At 41.0% G+C, this 22,740-nt stretch overlaps 1 protein-coding gene and 1 pseudogene across 19 annotated transcripts in view; both read left to right on the top strand.

Moving 5' to 3' along the window:
* Window positions 1-22,740, top strand: part of NRXN1 (neurexin 1) — a 1,267,446-nt gene that overhangs the window by 839,179 nt on the left and 405,527 nt on the right. The window lies entirely within an intron of this gene.
* Window positions 1,115-2,280, top strand: LOC127050213 (translocation protein SEC62-like; annotated as a pseudogene).

The following is a 22,740-nucleotide window of genomic DNA, read 5'->3' as shown; positions in this document are numbered from 1 at the left end:
TTATCTCTACTGGAAATACCTCGCCTGATGCATCCCAAGACCGCAATAGCTTTTTTAACGGCCATATCACATTGGTGGCTCATAGTCATCCTGTGATCAACCAACACTCCGAGGTCCTTCTCCTCCTCTGTTACTTCCAACTGATTCGCCCCCAGCTTATAACCAAAATTCTTGTTATTAATCCCTAAATGCGTGACCTTGCACTTTTCACGCCATTTACCTCCACTGCCTCCTCCCTCGTGGTCGCATATAGCGGGTTGTAGGCTTGGTCCTGCCCAAAATTCTCGTGTGCAGGACCGATCTGGCCTAATTTTATGGCATTGGTTTTGACTCTGCCCCCTGGGTTGCTCCTACTGGTGCCGGGGACCGCCTCCTGGTCCTCACTGGTCTGAGTTGTCTCCTGGCCTCCCGGACAGGTTTGCTTACCAACCAGGGTAGCTTTCTGGTTCCCTGCCAAAATCCAGGTTTCTAGCCTTTTATCCTGCCTAGATTTCCAGGGCTTCCCAGGGGATGAAGTAATTCTGGGGTAAGTCTGGTGAAAATTGGAGCGGGGCTATTCGTGGGGGCCTTGGGCTCAGCCCAGCGGTTGCTACTCTCCCCTAGCTCTATTGAGGGGAGTAGGTTCTCAAACCCTGGGAAGTGCCTACCAATTAAAACCAGATAGGGAGTCTGGGAACCACCCCTGCGGTCATCTTGGTAGTGTTCCCCTGGATCTCAATCCATCCTGGGATCATGGGGTAGAAATGTATGGTGCCACGGATGCATGTTACTCCTGTGTTTTTGGCCTGGGTCAGTTGGTCTTGCCACACTAAATTCCCCAAGACCAGCATGACAGCGCTCCCAGAATCCACCAAGCTATGGTCTCGATGCCATTCATTTTTACCAGCCTCATGTTCCTATGTGAGGTTGTTACGACCTCCACAAGGCCAGTTAGGCTATATCGCTCCCTGTGGTCCCCCAGATTGCATTTCTTGGGCTCCTCTCTGTTGGGGCACTGGGCTGCTATGTGCCCCAATTCCCCATACTTGTAACACTGGGGCTTATATACCTGCCATCTATCACTCTCCTGTGGGGCTCCCATCCCCATGTCACCGGCAAACCAGCTGGGGACAACATGGCGGAGTGGAGGAGACATAGGAAGCAGATCCAGGAAGTTGGTGAGCCGTTCAAAGAGGAGAAAACTGTGGCAAAACATCTACGTTTCATCTGTCCAGCAAAATCTACCAACATGATGGGCCACAGAGTTCATTATTTTATTGCCTCAAAAGCTGTGGACTGCCTTTTGGATTCTAAATGGGCAAAAGCGAAGAAGGGAGAAGAAACCTGATTTACATTTGAGAGTCTATAGTTGACTATTGCAACAGACTCCTAAAGAAACAGTTCTTTCACTGAGCATTGAAAGTGATGAAAATGAAGTCTGATAAGGACACAAAAAAAAAAAAGAAAAAGAAAAAGAAAGAGAAAGGAAAGATTGAGAGTCAGAAAGAGGATGCAAAAAAGAGCAAGAAGAAAAGTGGCAAAGGTGAAAAGACTAAGAAGGAGAAAGAGAAGGAAAAGAGAAAGGATGGTGAGAAAGAAGAGTGAAAGAAGGATGAAAGCTCAGGAACACCCAAGAAAAAGGAAACTAAGAGAAAATTTAAACTTGAGCCACATGAAGATCAAGGATTTTTTTGGATGGAAATGAAGTGTATGTGACTTGTTCTTGTGATTGCGGTTATAGCTGCAACTATCTTCCCGCTTAGGCCTGCAGAGATACAAGTAGGTGTTTCCTGCTGCATCCTCTTCCTTATTATTTGGCTGATAACTGGAGGAAGGCATCGCTTCTGTTTTTTGCCAAATCTGACAGCAGACATGGTTTTCATTGACTCCTTCAGGCCCCTGTACACACACGAAAACAGAGGACCAAAAACAGACTCGAGGAAAGAGGATAAATCAGAGTCAAGAAAGCAGCCGAAGTCTGACAGTGAGGAAAATCAGATAGTGAGAAAAAAGAAGAGAATGGAAAAGTCAAAGCAACAGGTAACTCAGGAGCAGAAGACTCTGGAGGAGAGCGGCATTTAGACATAGACAATGATAGGCATGAGCATGACCAATCCCAGCATAGTAGTGGAAATGGAAATGATTTTGAAATGATCACAAAAGAGGAACTTGAACAGAAAACAAATGAAGGAGATTGTGAGGAGGAGGAGAAAGAAGAAAAAGCTGGGAGTTTACATGAAAAATCCTAACTCACTGTAGTTTTGAGACTGAATATGTCCAAAACAACTGGATTTTCTTCATTGGTTGATCACCAAAATGTAGTTACAGTAACATTCTTTCCATTTGTTTGCTGAAATACATGTTATCCAAATAGTTCTTAAATAAATAAATAAATAAATTAAATAATCACTCTCCTGTGGTCCACTGGCCCTGCTATATCAGGGTCTGATAGTAACACTACTTGGCAGTTACCTGTCCCATGTACTAGTTCATACATCTGAAACAAAATGATTACACTTTTTATTTATTTATTTATTTATTTGTCATTTACAAAAGTACTGGAAGAAGTAACAATTTTAAATTGTGTAGGTTATTAATTGAAGGATTTTATTATCAGAAACTTTTCATTTGGAAAAATAATACTCCTCATGCAAGGTGCAGATGAGTGTTTGATACATAAACAAGCAAATTAAAGGTTTTTCAGGTTTGGTGCATATGCTGAGTTTGTGAAATGGCAAAGTAAACTAGTCATTGCACTAGAGGTTAGAATCAATTATTTTCTTTGACACTTCTCCTATTTTCTCCTGACAGCCACATTGCTTTATGGTAATTTCAGTCCTTGCTGAGAGAACTTGCTTGATCTGAGGTTGTGTGAGATTCCTAAATCTGGTTGTGAGGCAAACGTTATTTTTGGCAAAAATGTACTGGATTCTGTGTTGCAGTTCTCTGATTTGTACTGCTTTTCTACAATAATTAGTGTGAATAAGAGGTTAGGAAAAGTCTTTTCACATAGAACCTTACACAGACCTCAGGCTGGTGGTCTCTGAGATATAGAATCATAGAAGATTAGGGTTGGAAGAGATCTCAAGAGGTCATCTAGTCCAATCCTCTGCTCAAAGCAGGACCAACCCCCACTAAATCATCCCAGCCAGGGCTTTGTCAAGCTGGGCCTTAAAAACTTCTAAGGATGGAGATTCCACAATCTCCCTAGGTAACCCATTCCAGTGCTACACCACCCTCCTAGTGAAATAGTTTTTCCTAATATCCAACCTAGACCTCCCACACTGCAACTTGGGATCATTGCTTCTTGTTCTGTCATCTGCCACCACTGAGAACAATCTAGCTTCAGGTAATTGAAGGCTGCTATTAAATCCCCCCTCACTCTTCTCTTCTGCAGAGTAAATAAGCACAGTTCCCTCAGCCTCTCCTCATAAGTCATGTGCCGCAGCCTCCTAATCATTTTCGTTGCCCTCCACTGGATCCTCTCCATTTTGTTCACATCCTTTCTGTAGCTGGGGGTCCAGTGCAGCAGTATGGGAGCTGACCTTGTCTGTGAAGACTGAGGCATGAAAAGCATTGACTACTTCAGCTTTTTCCACATCGTCTGTCACTAGGTTGCCTCTCCCATTCAGTAAGAGTTCACACTTTCCCTGACCTTCTTCTTATTGCTAACATACCTGTAGAAACCCTTCTTGTTATTTTTCACATCCCTTGCTAGCTGCGACTCCAGTTGTTCTTTGGCCTTCCTGATCAGAGCTGTCTCGTCCATAGGATGGACTGGGGCAACTGCCCCAGGACCCACTCTTTGGGGGGGGGGGGCCGTGCTTCGGGACATGGGGTCTAGGGTGGCCTGGATGGTTAGCAGTTGGCCTGGCATTAGCAGTAGTGAGCGACCCGGCCCAAGCCCCCCTGCTCCACTTCGCTCCTCCACGTCCCACCATCTTCTGGCATTGCTCAGGGGACAGGGCGGAAGCCGGAAAGAGGTGAGGTGGAGGCTTGAGGGAAGGGGTGGAATGTGGGTGCGGAGGGGGGTGGAGCAGGAGCAAAAAGAGGCAGGGCAGGAGTTTGGGGAAGGGATGGAGTGGGGGCAGGGCCTGGGGCTGAGGAGGGAGTTGTCCTGTAGGACAGCCCTGTTCCTGCTTACTCATTACATATGATTACATATTACATATGATTACATATTGCTTGAGCAGTATTTTTATACTTCTCCCTAGTCATCTGTCCAAGTTTCCACTTCTTGTAAGCTTCTTTTTTTTTGTGTTTAAGCTCTCTGAATATTTCTCTGTTAAGCCAAGCAATATTTGCTTTTCTTTCTGCACATCAGTATGGTTTGTTCCTGTGTCCTCAATACGGCTTCTTTAAAATACAGCCAGCTCTCCTGGACTCCTTTCCCGCTCATATTAGCCTCCCAGGGATCCTGCCCATCAGTTCTGTGAGGGAGTCAAAGTCTGCTTTTCTAAAGTCCAGGGTCTTTATTCTGCTGCTCTCCTTTCTTCTTTTTGTAAGGATCCTGAACTCAACCATCCCATGGTCACTGCTGCTCAGGTTGCCACCCATTTCTACTTCCCCTTCCAATTCAAAAGACTATCCACCAGCTCCAGCCTAGGGTGGAGATACAATGTGAATGATACAGTATATCACTGCTTTTTTATGGAAATACTACAGAGGTTGGCCAGCGTGTCTTTAATGTTAAAACAGCCAAAGTGCAGACGGATTTAGAGAGTAAGATTTAGATTCAGTGGTTCAGATTCTGATCTCAGCTATCTGCAGTAGTTACTCTATATTTACACTGAATATAACTGATACTAGAATCTGTCCTGTAGGGCCAAATGCTGTCCTTGACTCGTGCAGATGTTTACAATTGATATCAGATTCCATTGAATTGCATATTTGTATCTAGGAGTAGAATCTGACCCAAAGAGACTCCTGGTGTGTGCAGAGGACTGAAAGTGGGGTACCGCTAGAGCTGGTCATTAATGGTTTTGGTTTAATGTTTTTTAGTGAAAAATGCTGATTTATCAAAGTCAAAACTGTTTGGAAATGGTCAGTTTTGACAAATTTACCATTTTGAAAAATTTGTTAAAAAAAATTAGAAATTGTCAAAATGTCCAGTTTTGACATTTTTGAAACAAAAGTTCCTTTTTTCAGGTTGAAATAGTTTTTCATTTTGAAATGTAAGTTAATTTATAGTTTTAAAAAGTTTAAAAAATAAAGTTGGTTGAAACAGTAATGAAATGCTGTGAAATTATCAAAACAAAACATTTCAATTGACCTAATCTGAAATGTTTTTCAGATTTTCAGTTTGCAAAATATTTTAAGATTTCAACTTTTCATCCCAGTTTGGGACAGAAAAAAAATAATTCAGAAACTCAAATTCTCATATGATGGGGAAACCATTTCCTTCTCCACTATACTCCTGAATTCTAATCCTGGCTCTAGTGCATTCCCTCTGGAACCCTTGGGCAAGCCACTTAACCTGCTTGCCTTGGAATTGACATCTGTCAAATGGAAATACCTGTCTTGGTACTTAATTGAGTTACAAAGTGCTTTGAGAATGAAATTAATTGTACAAGTATTAAGTATTATTTGCTTTGGGATTTACATGTGCATTGTTCTGAGGTCTGAGGCTTGCAAAATTCAGTCCTGGGCTAGTTTCAAAATACTACTAGACAGAGGGATTTGTGAGAGCTTCAAGGTCCGGAACCATATGAGAAATGAATGTCTTACAATTTTGTAAGACGAAAAGTCCCAACTTTCCAACAGCATAAGGCTTTTGTTTCTAGCCATAGCAGGGTTGCAGAAGATAGCTAAAATATGAGTATTATAAACCTAAATGGTGTTTGATATCTGGTCTTTTTAGGAAAGATGTCTACATTATGGCATGATTGCTGTAGTCTGTGCATGAAACTCTCATTGATTTCAATTAGTATTTCATATATAAAATAGGTTTGGGGCCCATATTTTATAGGGCTAAATCGATGTGCAGGAATCATATAATTACATTGGGAATACACTATACTTATGGCAAATAATATAATGGTGGCAAAGTGAAAGGGGACACTAAGAATTGCTATTGCTCATGGGCTACTTCTATTTGTGGTACAGTTGCCTTGCTCTCTGGTTGTCAAAGGTCCTGTCTTCCTCTCTGCTCCTTCGGGTGATTAAAGTATTGGGATAGCATCGGAATCTTTGTCACTTTTTTCTAACTGTGTTAACTATCCAGTTCTGTTGTCATAGATGTTTAACACTATTCCTTAGATATTCACTCTGTTAAAGGAAATCTTGTCTAGATGTGGATTTGACCAAAGATAACTGCAAGTGATGTCTTTGTAGGTTTTGGTATCTTGTTTCTATGTAATAGTCCAGAAAAGTGATCTGTCCACAGGAGATAAGGATAGAATACTTTTCTGAGTTTCTATAATCATGATTAATCCAACTAGGAGTCTCCACAAACCATATATTTTCTACATCATAGTAATGGATTCAACATTGCAATCTGTTCTGTCAGGACTTCCAGCTAATTGGGATAAGTTATATACGTTTCTGTTCCTGTTATGATTTATATGAGGGTGTTTTGTTCTAACCTAGATTATAATTCTTGATGGATTTCCTTGTAATATTGCACATTGCTAGGATGTGGTAAGAATCTTTGCATTACACAAAGACAAATGCTTTGAGTGTGCTTCTTCCTACTGATGTCAAGTATTGGGGTAGCCATGTTAGTCTGTATCCACAGAAACAACAAGGAGTCCTGTGGCACCTTAAAGACTGACAGATTTATTTGGGCATAAGCTTTTGTGGGTAAAAACACCACTTCTTCAGATGCATAGAGTGAAAATTACAGATGCAGAACCAATGTTGACAGGCCCATTGGCCCTGAACGTACATTGGCCAGACCAGACAGTCTCTACATAAAAGGATAAATGGACACAAATCAGACATCAGGAATGGTAACATATAAAAACCAATAAGAGAACTTCAGTCTTCCTCGACATTCTATAACAGATTTAAAAGTAGCCATACTTGAACAAAAAATCTTCAGAAACAGACTTCAAAGAGAAACTGCAGAACTAAAATTCTTTTGCAAATTGAACACCATTAATTTGGGCTTGAATAGGGACTGGGAGTGGCTGGCTCACTACAAAAGCAACTTTGCCTCTCTTGGAATTGACACCTCTTCATTAATTATTAGGAGTGGACCACATCCACTCTGATTGAATGGGCCCTGTCAACACTGGTTCTCCACTTGTGAGGTAACTCCCTTCTTTTCATGTGTCAGTATAATAATGCCTGCATCTGTAATTTTCAGTCTATGCATCTGAAGAAGTGGGGTTTTTTACCCATGAAAGCTTATGCCCAAATAAATCTGTTAGTCTTTAAGGTGCTACCAGACTTCTTGTTGTCTTTCTACTGAATATATCTATGTGCCAAGTCTTGTTCTATGAGTTACAAATACCATGAATTTCTGTGATACTCTCCCTCTCCCCGCCCCCTCCCCATCATGGTTTTTGTCACAGAAGTCATGACCATAAAAAAACATACAGTCTTAATCATGACTGAATACTGATGTAAGCATGCATAAAACAACCTTCATCTTCTGAGACTACATGAATGCGAGGAACAAAAGCCTCATGATGAAAAGAAAACTGGCATGATAATGGATGGTAAAAGTTCATATTCAATACTTGGTGCCCATTTCTTCTCCAATCAGAGAGCAATTTGCTGTGATATTCAGTGCTTTACTAAAAATATATGCAGATAGTCTCAAAATCTCTCTGTTGCTAAGGTATGCTTTGTTCATATAAATTAGAATGTCTATAGTATGTGTGTATATATATTGTGTGTTTGTTAATCTATACTGGATAGGAATAGAAAAATTGCTTTTGCCACATGCAAAGATAAGAAAATGAATATACATGATTATTTTTATTCTTAACACATCCTAAAACTGGGTCTTTCATCAAATATGATTAAAGTCACAGTCACAGTCCAATCTCATTGACACTTTGATAAATCCAGAGTATTTCCATTAACTTTGCTGGAGTTACTCTGGATTTTCCTGACTTTACATGAGATCTGAATATAGTCCCCATATTGTTTTATAATTGGAATTTTTTCCCAGTTTCCAGAAAATCTTTGTAGCTGGCATATGAAACTTTTACTATATGAAAAACAAACTCTATGAATGAGGTGGATACATGCAATGTGTACAGTTAGGTTGTAGAGAAATCACTCTTCCCTGAGCTAAATGTTCCCCTTTGAATAAATAGTTTGTATATTCTATCTATAATAAAATACTTTATGCCCATTTATTTGGGATTGTAGCTTTGAATGACTATTGGTTACTTTTTATTTGCAAACTGAAAAGACAATCCTCTTAAGGAATTAGAAAGCTAAATGCAAAAGTCATGTTAGCAGGATTGATCTATCTAATTCGTTACTTGTCAGGACAGTCTTAACTTTTTAGTACAGTAGTTTTTCCTCACGTTACCATTGATAGGACTGAGATGAGCCTTTGATTAACAAAGACATGTCTTGACTAATTAATCATTTTCTTCTTAGTGCGTATTAATCAAAGTGTTCATTATTTTTAAGAGCGGAGAATCTGATCATTTCCCTTTTACTTTGATCCTCTCTTAAACTTGTAATTGAAAGTAGCTAAAGCTAAAAATAGCTTTTTTCTGTATTTCAGAAGTTGAGGAATCTACAGAAATTAATTGGTTTCTGATGGGGGTGGGAGGATGAAGTTGGAGGGGGGTGATACCTCACTTAGTCCTAAAGCCCAAAGTAAGCAATTGAGGGAGAGTATGGGTGGGATGTGGAGGAAACCCAGTCCCAGCCTTCTCTTTCACAAAGAATGAAGAGAATTTGCTTGCAGGCAGGAAGAGGGAAATGAGGGTTATTGAAGGTACATAAAAAGACTTCTGCTGTCTCCTCTCTCCCTCCACCTCTTCACTTTGCAAGCCCTCGATTTAATGCAGCCATCCTAGACTTTAATGTGTGGGCTAAGCCACCAAAGAGTCCTACTGCACTTGTGGAGCAGGAGAAGCTTTGTGAAAAAAACAGGTGATAATAATTTACAGGAAAATAAATTAGGTAGGTAAGCAGAAACCTTATCAGTTGCATCCTTCCTTTCCCACTGATAGTCTTCTCTTCACTACAGTCTGATGCAAAGTGGCCCCTTTCTCCACAAGTCCTTAAGGCTGAGTCTCTTTTGACTCAGGCCAGCTCTGCTCCCTTGTATGCTAGCATGTTGCACAGTACTGAGATTATTACTACTGACACAGTCATTTACTTAACTCTGTCTCCAGGATTAATAACTTTAACTAGCTCAGGTTTGCTCATGAAGGATTAATGGATTAGTCTGTGTCACCGTGCCTCAGTGGGTCACAACTGAGAATACCAGATTAAGGACAAACTGCTCAGAAATGGGGCAGACTCATCCCGAACTGGTGGTTAATCTTCCATAAAATATACCAAACCAGCAACAAAAGTAATCTTCTTTCTCACCATCCTGTCAAATAAGAAGTAAGAAATGCAGTATCTTTAGGTATTCCAGTCCTGGATTCAACACCCAGACACTCGACTTAATGATGAGTGATTATTTAAAACCAATTTCCTCAACCAAAGTGTGATCCCAAAGGACCAGCCACATACCCAGTTCAAATTTAAACATTTTCTTAAAGCTAGTGTTAAAATTACATAATACACAGGTTAAGGAAATAGTGTCTGTACATCTGGTATAGTGCTTAGATTAACCACAAATACAAAGTTTGGTTTAAAAGTCATAAGATACATGTAGTACATAATCTGCAATAACCCAAATTTAGGTGAATAAATGTAAAAATACAGTTTTGATATTAGCATCCAAGTATTTGGGTACATTACTCATGAAAAGTTATACAGAGAGTTGGTTGTGGAAAGCAAATATATCAATGAGTGCAGATTGTCCCTCGGTAATATTTAACTCAGATCTTACCCAATAATGATGCTGTCGCCAATCTTTTAGTGTCTAATATCTAAAGATTTATTTTAAGAGGAAAAAAAAGAGATGAGAGTTAAAATTGGTTAAAGGAATTGAATACATACAATAATTGCAAAATTATTTTATCAGGCTTGAAGCAGTGATGGAATAAAGTGATGCCTCATGTGTTTGGTTGCTTCCAAAAGATTGGAAGGTCCTCAGTCCACTGGTTAGAATTCTTCCATTAGTATAAGTCCGTACTCCAGAGATCAGAGGTGAAATTAGATGCTTTCAGGGCCTTTTACAGCTCTGCCACGTAGAGTTACCAAGTTTCTGATTACAGAAAACTGAACGTCCTAGCCTTGACCTGAGGCCCTGTCCCTGCCCTGCCCCTTCTCCGAGGCCCGACCTCCCACTCCCTCCATCCCCCCTCCCTCCGTCACTTTCTCTCACCCACCCTCACTCACTCATTTTCACTGGGCTGGAGCAGGGGGGTTGGGTGTGGGATGGGGTGAGGACTCTGGCTGGGGGTGCAGGCTCTAGGGTGGGGCCAGAAATGGAGTTCAGTGTGTGGGAAGGGGCTCTGAGCTGGGGCAGGGGGGTTAGGGTTCCTATCTAGAGGCTGCAGGGACATGCTGGCGAATTCTGGGACCCGCACGGAGCCAGGGCAGGCAGGAAGCCTGCCTTAGCCCCACTGTGCTGCCGACCGGACTTTAAATGGCCCAGTTAGCATCGTCTCTTTTAAACTGGGCATTCCGGTTGAAAACTTGATGCGTTGCAACCCTACTGCCATGTGGAGGGTCTGCTTTTAGTGCTGATAGTGAGAAAGTACAAGCATAAGATGGAGTCTGGTGTCACATGAGCTGGATACATGCCATTCAATGAATCGTAGCTGGAGCCATTACCCATATTCTGGCTGGAATGTCCACCAGGTGGGGATAAGCTTCTTCCATGGTGGCCCATTGTGTTTGCTGACAGGCCATCAACTTGAATGGTCCATTCACAATTTGCTGGCTAGATTGGATGTAAACTACTTTGTGGGTGTTACGCAGGAGGAAACATTAGAAATACAGGTATAAAGTCAATATTCATAACTTCAGACATGCCAATGATGCATGCATACAAATAGTATAATTATATTCACCAACTCATAACTTTTCCATTGACACCTTACATGTCATACTTTGTACAAGATTTGTTGCAATTATATAACAGTAGTGGCAATAATTATCTACTTGTTCATATTTTAATCATATAACATCAGAGTCTGTCTTTACTAACATCTTGCTTGCTGTACTGTTGTAGCCTTGTTGGTTCCAGGATTTTAGAGAGACAAATTCGAGATAATATCTGAGGAAGACCTAAAGAAGAGCTCTGTGTAGCTTGAAAGCTTGTCTCTTTTACCAACAGAAGTTGGTCCAATAAATGATATTGCCTCACCCACTTTGTCTCTTTTATTAACATGTGGAGAGAGTGGGATATATAATGCATACATTTGAAAAATAACTGTTCATAACCAGGTCCTTTCCAGACATTTCTCTCGCAAGCATCAGCAGTTTATGACTGCTGTTTACTTTATAAATGTGCTTTTTGAAGATCAAGATGCAGAGCATAAAAATCCAAATACAGTTATGTACAGACTAATGTAAGGAACTCTGCAATCTTGTAATATTTTGTCTTGCTCATTTTTGTTTCAAGAGTTTTTGTAGGAAGACTGGACCTATCACTCAGAACATATGTGGAGCAAACATCAAAATTATGATGATTCATGTATTGCAACTGTAACATAATAAAGAGAGAAACATATACAGTCTAAAGTTATATGATCTGAAATAAACTGAGACAGGACAGGAACCAACAGTTGCATTACATTATTCAATGAAGGAGAATCTAAAACACTGCTGCAGGCAAATGGATGTATGGTGCATTTAATATGTTGGGAAAATGATATATAATGTACTATTAAGGGAGGGTATATAATTATTCTGAAAGAAAAAACTTCCCATAATCCGCCCATTTTAGACAGAACCATAGTGGGATACATAGTTTTATTGAAGAGAAGTACAAAATGGCCTCTGTTTACAAAAGGAGAGAAATCTATAAATGAGCTATTTCATGAAAGGGGCTACATGGTTACAAAACTCAGTTCCCAAAGTAGTAACTCAAGGGTCAAATCAATCTTGAGCACAATAAAAGAACTGAGTTTTCCCTGTATTATGTCAATATCTTTCAGAGCACCCGAAAACAGGATCATTACGTTTGAGAAGTGTTTGAGCTATCCATAGATAGAGCCTGTATTATCTAAAAAAGAATGTTCAGTCAACAGAAGTTTTAATGTTTCACTGTTTACCATAGATACTTTTTTTATGATGACGATCTGTTGTATACACCCAGAATAAGACAGATGTCTGCCCACATCTAAGATCCAATTAGTTTTTCAAACTGCTAAGCAGTATTTCTTCAGGCCTCCCCAACGTTTTATAATAACTGGAACTAAACCTAATTAAGAAAGTGTCTTTCTTTGGAAAAGAAAAGAGAAATAATGTCTGATGGAATCACTTACAATTCAACTTAAATCAAATATGTCTTGCTCGTTGAAACTGGAAAAAGTCTCCTTGAGGTATGCTAAATGTCTCTTGCAGGTGCTAGAAAGATCTCAAGTTGTTAACAAATAAAGCCATAAAGAATTTTCATACATTTACAAAACGAGTTGGTAAATTGGGGGAAAAACCTTGGTTCATAACATAAGTGACTAAATGCTTCAGGAGATGCATCTCTCCTAAAGCTTCCAATTTAAATACCAACCTATTAAAGTATTCTGTAAGAATAGTGGTGAGACCTCCAAGAAGAGCATTAAAGAATACTTATAGCCTGAAAACTCGCTGCAGAATGTTTGCCCATTAGTTGTCTGGGGCCACACAGTTGTATAAAGATTTGATTTCATTTTTGTGTATCAGGTGGAATATCACGGCCATTTCTGGCATATATGATGTAGCTCCTTTGAAACCAATGCTGAATCCAGCTAAGATCTGACCCTCATTATTTCAAGCGTGCATATTTGTGTGGGTGAGATGAACTTAACAGTTTTAGGAGGAACACATATATACACACTCTTGTTTTGGTTCAAAAAGGAAAACACTTAAGCAGTGTGTACAAAGAGTAGTAGGTTGTAGTTGATCACTGCTGAGGTTCAGAGGCAGAGTACAGGTTTGGGCTCTGGGCCAGAGCAAGTGGGGGCACCTGCCCACTGCTTCCACCTGCAGTCCCCTTGCCCCTTCCTGGTGCTCCTGCCAGGGAGCAGGGACGGGGCACAGGGGCTTCCTCGCTCCCAGATAGAAGCGTTGAGGAGAGGGTGGGGGAGGATGGTGGAGCAGGGCAAACTCCTGCACCCTGACCCCGCTCCCTGGCAGGAGCATGGGGCAGAGCGGAGCAGGTGCCATTTTTCCAGGGAGACTCCAATTGGCTGGGGTTCCTGGCACGGGCCATGTAGCTAATCTGCCACTGCTGAGATATGCAAGAAGATTTTGATTCCCCATAAAGTAGGTTTTGACTCTTCAACTGAGGCATAACCCAAAGCCTACTGAAGTCAATGTAAAGACTCTTTGGATTAGGGCACAAATTAGAGTTTTTGTGAACTTATTGTATTGGAAGCCAAAAACCTCAACTAAGGTATCCCCTGAAATTAGGCTGTTCACTTTTCTCTCTTTTTTTCCTCTCAATTTTTCATTCATTTATCTTTCTGCTCTTTGGATTTTGCTCTTCTCACCTAATGCCTTTGTTTTTTACTGCTAGTCAGTTTACCCCTGTCCCCACATCACCTTGGTTTTTTTTACACTCCCTCCCCCTAGCCTTTGTGTCACTCTTCCTTCCCATGTTAGGGGCCTCCTTTTGTCTCTGATTCATCCCCAAAGCCTGTGCGTCAGAGAAAACCTCCCTTTTGACCCTGTGGATACTGCTCCATTGCCTGGGGTATAGGGAGGTCTTTAGAGAGCACCCTTGGTCATATCTTCCCCCCAGGGGTTGAACAGACAAGGAATGAAGGACCAAGTGTGTCCCAGAACTTCAAGAAGCTGTCACAAAGCAACTCTATATTGGTTTTATTCCTCAACCCACACCATCTCCCTTCTTGTTCGCTCCATCCTCCTTTTCTTCTGCATGTTTTTGTTCAATTTGCCCCCTCCCCCAAATCCCTTCTGTTTCTTCCTTCTCTCCCAGGATTGTGCTTCTCCTTCCTGCTTACAGACCATATGTGCCAGTTTCACTCTTTGGTAGGAACTCAGAGAAATGCTTAGTGTAGGAGCAGCTGAGGTGACAGGTAAAGGGATGGGCAGTGCATTGACCTGCTAAGGGCATCATTTCTCCCCTTTTCTTCTGCTTTTGCTAACAGTTAAAGTGGAATTGAATGCTTGTTATGATATTCAAGGACCTTGATACCTAAAGTTAGACTCCTGAACCCTTATTAGGCCCCTTAATTGGAGTTTTCAAAGGAGTCTAGGGAGTTATTTCAATGGGAGATGGGAACCAAACGCCATTCTGTTTTTTTTTAAAATACCAGGCCTAAGGTAAACTTTTCAGAAGTGCCTGAGTGATTTAAAAGCACAGGCATAGTTTGACTTCTGTATTTGGGGGAGCAACTCCAGTCATGCCAATGGTGCTATGTGTATGTGTGGGCAAATTTCACAGCTGCCTGAGACTTTCAGTTGGAGGGGGGCAGTGCTCTCCAGTCCCCCCAGAACTATGCCATGTTTAAAAGCTTGAGTCCCACAGTGTTTAGGCTCCTAATTTCCTACATTACTTTTGAAATGGGATTTCGGCTCCTAAGTCAATTAGGCATTTCTGAAAATTTAACCCCTAGATATCGGTGGCCTATTTTCAAAGGAGGTGAGCAACTTCAGCAGATTTAGATATCTAACATTAGGCACGAGCTTTGAAAATGTAGGCCCAAATTCCTATGAGAAACTATATTAATGTGTGTGGGGTAGGGTAGGAGAGAAGGGAATGGGACACTCATAGCACTAGAAATATTTACCCACCAGAAATCTTTATTAGGTTCAGTCAGGAAAGGTGAGAATTTCTTCAATGTTCTGGAAAGTTACAGTTGTTTAAAATGGGGAATTCTGGTAAGTTCTTTCCTCCTGTTGGACAGGAGGCATGGACTGATTTAAAAGGATTGTGGCCTAGGGTGCTTGAGAAGTTGAAAGCATCCTGCCTACTCTGAGTAGCAAGTGGCCTATGAGCGCTTGTATTTTTTCCAAGTTCAAAGACTGGTGGCCTGAATTGTCACAAGTCAACAGGAGCCTATTCTTCCACAGAGGATGTGTTTAACTATCTTGGAAGTCTCATTGACTCCAGTAAAAGTTATTCACATCCTATGATGGGGGAATAGCATTTCAGAGATATAAACTATGCTGTGAAACACTATAAAACTGAGAAGCCCAGCAGAACCCTCACTATTCCCCTGCACCAAACCCCTGTATCACCCATCAGTACCACCCAGGATCAACAGCTAATCTAGGTGGGTGCAATACTAATGGGAAAGGAGGAAGAAGATGTTTAAAGTCCTATAGAATTTAATGGGGATGAAGCTATTAAAATTACATGGCTATCACTCTACAGTGCTATAGAATTTAATAGAGAATAATATCCATTCTACTTTAAAAAATCATCCTGCGGTGTTCTATAGCATGGTTATAATTCTCTATTACCCTGTTTATAAGGTTTTGAACCATCCTATAGAATTTATCTCATTCTATGAAATTCTATAGGATTTTTCCAAAGGGTCTTCTGTAGTGTTGCCTGATCTGTGGATTGTGTATGAATTATATTGATTATTTAAGAATTCCTAGTTATCACTCTGAGGTTTAACAAGTACTTGTCCCAAGATCAGGCACAATATTTTTAAAATTACTGTTCAGTTGGGAGCCCCAACATACAGATTTGCAACACTCCCACTTAGGAACTCTCAGTATTTGTAATAGTTTTATTAATACATTTGTCAAAGTCACAAACACTCTAACCCACCAAGGTAGATAGAAATAATACAGAATGTATATCTGAACAGCCATATATTCTCACCATCCCTTGCAGAACAATCTAAAAGGTTAGTTGTTATCCTCATCACCACAGGTGCTGACTTTCTGATTTCCCAGGGGGTGCTCCACCCCCTCTCCATCCCAGGCTCCGCCACATTCCACCCCTTCCCCAAGACCCCACCCATGCCCTGCCTCTTCCCACCCCATTCTAGCTCCTCCCCACTATAGAGAACTGGTGCCTCCCCTTACTTGGGGGGCATGATCTAAAGGGGAGTTCATGTGACCACTCACATGTGTGTCCCCCAGCCAACCTCCCCCTGTGCTCAGCCTGGGACGCCCTCACTCTCCCTGCTCCACATTATCTGCAGGGGAGGGGGACGCTCTGTCCTCCCGCTGCACCTGCTCTCCCCCCCGGCACATTCCACCACTTTCCCTAAGTGGGAGAGAGCCCAGGCGGGGAGCAGGAGGGAGTCACTTCTAACGCCAGCCCCTCCCATTTGCTGCTCTGCAGCCCAGCAGCTGCCTGAGAGACCCTGGCTGGGGAGGAGGCAGCTTCCACTCCCCATCCAAGCTGGGCTGCTAGGGATCGCAGCTCAGCGAGCCAGAATTGTGCCAGGGAGGGAGGAGAGGCTCTGTCTCACTCATCCCAGGTCCCTAGCACCCAAGCCTGGGTGCGGTGCGGAAGCTGCCTTCCCAGCCAGGCTCTCTCAGGCAGCTGCTAGTCCACCAGCATCCCAACAGCCATAAGGGGCTAGTCCCACCCCTTCTACTCCTCAGCATCTGGGGATGTCCCCCCAGCCCCGCCTTTACTCCACGTCTTCCTGCTCTTGCTCCTCCCCCTTCTCTAGCTCCTCCTGCACACCGCTGAACACCTGATCCTCAGCAGGTGGGAGGTGCTGGGTGGGGGAGGAGGAGGAGCTGATTGATGGAGCCCACCGTTGGTAGGAGGCACTGGGGACAGGAGGGGGAGGAAGAGTCTGCCGGCGCGTGTTGAGCACCCATTATTTTTTTTCCATGGTTCTCCACCTCTGGAGCACTCACAGAGTCAGCACTTGTGCTCATCACCATCTTCACCATGACCAGTGGCCATCATCCTGGCATGTCCTAAGGCTGCATCTCTCTCCCTTCCTGCATACAGGGTTAGATACAACTTTTATATGTTACTCTGACATCACTATGCTGAATGCATATCAGTAAAAGTTTCTTCCCTCTTCCTTATATGTATTTCCTCACTGTACAAATGTTGGAGTGCCCTTCTCATATAGGTTAGCATATTATGATCTCAACTGATTATCATATATGTCAATTTGTTACCATGGCACTCTTATGTCAGACATCTGCAGATGTTCCTATCCTGAAATATCCAAAAGCTGGTGTTAGTTCATATTCCTGTAGTTGCCTGGTGTTATTATGTACAAACTCCCCCCTTAAACGCTCTTTTCCCAGTTCCCCAAAACTTAGGGGTGACCATTGGGCCATTTATCTGTGTAAAAGTTCATAGGCCTCAAGCCTTAAGCTAATTGCTGAAACTAATGTCTTTTAGGCCTGTAGGTTCCTTGTGTTACTGTAGTCCACAGAGCTGCTAAAGCTAGCTCTGTGGACTACAGTAGAGAAGAGGTGAGGCAGTTGAGTGTCTGACAAAATAAGGGAGGAATCTTGTTATTGTTGTCCATTATTTCTATTATAATAACACTCAGAGGCCCCAGTCAGGATCAGGGCATCATTATGTTAGATCTTGTACAAAAACATAAGATGACATGTGTGACCTTGCACTCTATAATGTTTTATGGAAATATGCTTATGAGTGTGAATATAATGTAACTAGAATATGCTTTATGCAAAAGGTCTCTTGTAAGGTATTATTACAAAGCTTATAATCTACTGAGTGTGTTCATCCTATCTGTATGTATGTATCATTCTTGTATCTGAAGCTAGAAATGTAAAATATAACTCTTAGGTCCTATTGTAATTATGCAAAGTGTGGGCCATTGATGGTGGTTTAGAATCTTGATGGCTCCCATTGACTAGGACAATTGGTTGTAAAGGGCTCTGTTTACTTGCAAGCCTTCCTGTGCTCATGTAAGCCAGCCCAGGAAGAATGGTGGAATCCATCGTAAACCTGGTGCTTTTCCATTTAGAAGGAGGAGTGGGGATCCAGAAAGACAAAAGATTCCCGCCTTGTGCCAAAGCTATAAAAGGGGGTGGAACAGAACAAAGGGCGCGGCCAGTCATGAGAACACTCCTAGTTTCCACCTAAGATGCCTGCTGGAACTAACAAGGACTGTACTAGGGGAAAGGATTGGGCCCAGACTAGGAAAGAGTCTAGTTTGTGAAAGAAGCTTATTGGGACATCTCTGAGGGTGAGATTTACCTCTAAACGGTTTCTTAATATATTAGGCTTAGACTTGCGTGTTTTGTTTTATTTTGCTTGGTAACTTACTTTGTTCCATCTGTTATTACTTGAAGCCACTTTTTTATACTTAATAAAATCACTTTTGTTTATTAACAAACCCAGAGTAAGTGATTAATACCTGGGGGAGCAAACAGCTGTGCATATCTCTCTATCTGTGATATAGAGGGCAAACAATTTATGAATTTACCCTCTATAAGCTTTATATAGAGTAAAACAGATCTATTTGGGGTTTGGATCCCATTGAGAACTGGGTGTCTGGGTGCTGGAGAGGTAACTTGCTCAGCTGTTTTGGTTAAAGTCTGCAGCTTTGGGGGCATGGACCAGATCTGTGTCTGTGTTGCAGCATACTAGCATGTCTGGCTCAACAAGGCAGGGTTCTGGCGTCTCAAGCTGGCAGTGGAAAATGGGCTCAGAGGTAACTTCAGCACATCAGATGACAGTCCCAAGGGGGTATCTGTGACTGAACCCATCCCAACATGGTCACTGTAGCCTGTAGTTGTAGCAGAGCACCTTGTCATGTGATTTAGCCAGTCCTCCCCTGCTTTCCAGAATGCATTGTTTAAATGCACAACAGCTTATTCCCAGAGAAGAAAGCCCAGACCTCATACTTGGTTTGCATGGTGGAACCTTATGTGAGGAGTAAAAGTGGCAGATAGTCACAGTGTGAGCTAAAATCCATTATACTGATTCTGCTGGTGAAGAATGTGATACAGTAATTCTGCATGAACTCATTATATGATAAAAATAGTGAATTTGGATACCATTGCATTTTGAACAAGTGCTGCTATAAAATGTGTAGACGATCTCATATAAATTAATTTTCCTGAACATATTATAGTCCACTTTTAAACCACCTCTTTATTTTATTGTGGCTCCCTTTATAAGGTTTATTTATTTGTTTATTTTTCCCTCATTGCTATTTAACAAGGTTTATATTAAAATGAACAGCTCTGTTAATTTTCCATGTATTTTAGCTCTGTAATTAAATTACATATAATCTATTTATAATTTATCCTGAATGATTGCATGTAAAGTTGGTTTTAAAGACAACCACTTCATTCATCTTCATAGAGAACAGTAAATATTATTAACATAATATGATCATTAATGCTGAGTCTGTTGAAGAATATTACCTCGTCTATCAACATGGAAAGTGTGGGTTTTACAATGGAATATGTCATTTTGTATTTTGAATATGCTAGTGATTAATACAGATTAAAACATACAGCTATATGCAAATACTTTTACAGTAAATTCATGGAAATTGCTGTGCAGAGATGATAAAGGCTTTGTGCACACTCAACAGATTTAGTCTTCTGTGGAATAAAAATTGTTCTCTTGTCTTGTGCTTATTGTTGTCTGGTTAGACTATAAGTACTTCTTAGATACAATAATCATGGGTACTATGGAAAATTCTAAGATAGCTAACGTATAAGTTCAGTAGCTGGCTTTTTATGGTTGAGCTGCATATTTGAGGGCAACACTAAACACTTTTGTTTAACCAAGTCATTTTGTAAAACCAATATGAAGAGGATTCATTATGATCAGTTACAGGCTGACATTACAAACTGAAACTTGTATTTTCATTTTTTGTAGTTTTGTATTGAATAGGAATATAGGAGAAGCACTGAAAATTACTGACTGCTCTTGTACATTCACAGTCATTCTACAGTTATCTGTAGTGCTTAAAAGGGATTATCGTATTTTCCCTCAATTTTCAGAAATCATATGGAGAAAACTCCTATCGCAAGGGATTTTGTTTTGTAGAAAGTCTGCTTTCTTTCAGTATTTATGAAATGTCTCCTCTGAGTGTAAAGAGACTGTCTTTCTTACATGGAACAAAGAGAACCAAAAATACTTAGATGGTTAGAGACATCAGCTGAAGATGGAATAGTTTGAATCTTATTAATGAGCAATGCATGTTTATTTTGAAAAACGTACATTCTCACCAATTTGAGGCAGGCTTGCATCTGTAATAAACTGTAAGCCAGCCATTTATGCCAAAACTGAAACTGGTAGAGAATTTATCTCTCTCTTAATATAATATATACACTACAGCACTTTAATACTTCCTCCATATCGTCATAGCTTACGAACATCAGTACATGATGAGAAGGTATTCATGAAAGAGATCAGAGTATAGAAGTCCAGGGAATGTAACAGGTCTGAGTGTACTCTCCCATCTTCCAATCATTAAGCAACTTTGAAACAAGTATTTACAGAAGTCAATGAAGTCTGCGCTGATTTTTATTATTCTTTTTTATGTAGTTGTTAGATCTCCTTTAGTAAGGCTATAAAATCAAAACATTTTTCTAAGGTTTCCTTTTCACTTAAGTGGTAAGGTGAAGGGCTTCTCCTGGTGATTAATAATCAGGTGGGAGGGGTTGATGGTCTGTGGCGAAGCTGAACCCATTAACTCAGCTGGCCATTTATCCTCAGAAAAGCCTCTGTCTGGGTCATTTTTCCTTTTACAAAGTCCCAGTAGTGAAACATTTTTAAATACTCTGTTTGCTGCTAGGGTTTCATTGCTAACAAGTGCATGTGACATGTTCACCGTTACATTGTATGTTGTGAATTTGTTTTGTATTTTCTTGCCTTGAGTTTCAAGTTGGTGATGTGTGTTGATATGGGGAGGTACAAATGTGGTTGGGTTTTTTAATTTTAGGGTTTTTTTATTGTTTTTATTAAGCGGTATGGGTAGCTTTGATATATGGTTTTAATTATATTAAACACACCCAGAGGCTGTTGTGATGGTTTGACAATCAATTATGGTAGAAATAAGAATAAAACAGTATTGGGCATTTTTTAAAAATTAGGGTCTAATTCTCCTCCTGTGAAAATCTGGAGTAATTCCTTTCAAATCAGTGGAGTTACACCAGTGTAAAACCAGTCTTAGTGAATTCAAGATCAGACTGCTCTATAGTTGGTCCATTTAGCTGGTGATTTTGTGTTCACAGTCACCATTCTGTTTAGATAATCATAAATGTTTACCTTTGAGCCTGATGAAAGTACTTTACGGCTTCTTAAAATGAGGTTATCTGATCTGAGTAGGAGCTCAAAATGTGATGGGTAGTAAAGCACAGTGGTGGTTCATTGTAGTAAAGGATGCTTCCAGGAGCCATTTCTTGGTTCTCTCCTGTGAAAAAACCTAAAGTGTGGGAAGAGAGGGGTCATTCTCTATTAAGAGAATTTTCTGTGATGTGTGCAGTTTTCCCCCTTGCAGAATAAGCCAGTTCAGTCTGCAAGCGCTATGGATCCCTGGAGACTTGGAAAGGGTCTTGGAAATCTGCCATAGTTACAGAGCTATCCACACTGCTCTGGCTCCTTGGCAGAACAGCTCCAATTGAGACAAGTTACCAGAGAATCCCACACAGGTAGCTACCCATGCTGGAGGGGTTTTCCCACAGTGTGGAGGTGCTAGTGAAGAGTAGCATTAATTGTGGCACAAATTCCCAGTGTGGTTTGAATGGACTAGTGCTTTCCCTCCATGTGTCTTTTTCTATGCATGAATACCAGACCACATGGGCAGCCTTTTATGGAGTCCCAGGATGATCTCTTGAAGGCAACTGACTCCCTCCCTGTTCCCAGACAAAGGGAGAGTTGTACAAAGAGGGGCCGCTTTGTGCTTGGGCTTTAGGGGAACAATAGGGTTGTGTATTTTCAGCAGCGATGTATAGATTTTAATGCACGCTATAATAGCTTTAAATAGCTGACTGTGAGACTGTAACAATGCCCATTAAAAACCATACAGCACCAATTCAAATATGCTTTCCAAGAAACTGCAATCTCTGCAAGACCCCTTTATGCCACTGAATCACTGATACAGAATTAATAGTTCCTCAGAGTTGCAGCTCCCAGGCACACCAGCTACATTTTCTTTCCAAGTAACAGTTTGGATTCTCTCAGTTTCTGTCTCTGTGTCCAGTCCTGTGAAGTGCTGAGTATATTTTAGGAGGTGTAGATTCCTCTTAACTTCCATTGACTATAGTGGATGTTGAGAGTACTCAGTACCTCACAGGAATGAGCTGTACATCTTTGGCTGCATTTCATTCAATGAGTATGTTCTTCAAGGCTTCCTTTGATGCTGCAGGCTGACTAAGGAGGATACCACAGTGATGGATGCAACCTGTGTTAACTACCTAGCCAGATACAGAAGAATGGCTTTCTTAACCAAGGATTCAAACAGAGAAAAATAAGAATTGGCTGAAAAGTATTTGCTTTCTTAGGACCCGATCCTATTTCTGTTAAAATCAATGGGAGTTCTGCCATAGATCTCAAAGGGTGCAGGATCAGATCTTTACTGGAGACAAATATATATATATATATATATATATATATATATATATATATAT

This window comes from Gopherus flavomarginatus, chromosome 4 (assembly GCF_025201925.1).
Source record: "Gopherus flavomarginatus isolate rGopFla2 chromosome 4, rGopFla2.mat.asm, whole genome shotgun sequence".
NCBI classification, from domain to species: Eukaryota; Metazoa; Chordata; order Testudines; family Testudinidae; genus Gopherus; species Gopherus flavomarginatus.
This window is presented reverse-complemented; position numbering and strand designations above follow the sequence as displayed.